The sequence below is a fragment of the Penaeus monodon genome, chromosome 22 (genome assembly GCF_015228065.2).
Source record: "Penaeus monodon isolate SGIC_2016 chromosome 22, NSTDA_Pmon_1, whole genome shotgun sequence".
In the NCBI taxonomy this organism is placed as follows: domain Eukaryota; kingdom Metazoa; phylum Arthropoda; class Malacostraca; order Decapoda; family Penaeidae; genus Penaeus; species Penaeus monodon.
Genome location: NC_051407.1, coordinates 33,040,286 through 33,041,219, shown reverse-complemented (window position 1 = coordinate 33,041,219; position 934 = coordinate 33,040,286). Strand labels below are relative to the sequence as shown.

General features: G+C 50.2%; 1 protein-coding gene across 1 annotated transcript in view; it reads right to left on the bottom strand.

Annotated features, from left to right (window-relative positions):
• LOC119587090 (G protein-coupled receptor kinase 1-like) overlaps positions 1-934 on the bottom strand; it is a gene marked incomplete at its 5' end in the record, with an annotated part of 148,076 nt that overhangs the window by 113,889 nt on the left and 33,253 nt on the right.

The following is a 934-nucleotide window of genomic DNA, read 5'->3' as shown; positions in this document are numbered from 1 at the left end:
CCTTGCTTTCTGTCTCCCTCGTTCGCAGTATCACTCGTGGACACATTTAATTTCCTCGTCTCTCTAAGAAAAATCCAATTACATAAACTTTTATCCAAAAAACAATATATCCTCTTATTTTCTGTCTCTTTTTAGAACTAAACTTGAGTTCCAGAAATGCAAGTGAAAAGACAAAGGAAGATTTTGAAATAAATATGGATGCCATCTTGACTTTGTTTCATGACACTTTTTCATATGTACCGAAAGATTTCATATTCTGCCGGACAGTTTCTAATAAAATCTAATGTTTTCTTTTCGCCGCGACTTCTTTCCAGAACATAAATAAAACGAGACGGGGAAACGCGTTAAAAAAAGAAAGAAAGAAAAAGTCGTTTCTCCTCTATTTTTCAACATCCGAGAGGGAGAAAATTCGCTTAGCCAATTTCCATCCCTTTTCCACCGCACCCTCCGCCACCTCCCCTCACCCTCCGGCCCTCCACCTCCCTCCTCCTCCCTCCGCCACCTCCCCTCACCCTCCGGCCCTCCACCTCCCTCCCTCCCTCCGGCCCTCCACCTCCCTCCACTTAACTCCACCCCATCTCCGACTCCCTCTACTTATCTCCACCCTCCCCCATTTCTTGCATATCTCTCCACCTCCCTCCACTTCCATCCAATTCACCATCCCACCCTCCTTCGCCCTCCCCCACCCCCCTCCACCTCCCTCCACCCCATCTCTCCTCCCCCTCCTCCCCTCTCCACCCACCTCCGCCTCCACATCCACTCGACGCCCATCCACGCGAAAGGCCGCCCACGGTAATTAGCCACGCAATAGGGCGCCTCGCAAATATGCTCTCTGCGTGCGCGGCGACGAAACAGGAGGAAAGGATGACGAAGCGAGAATAGAAGGGGATGAAGATGAAGTAGAGAGAAAGTGGGAAGAGGGGAGAGGAAGGGC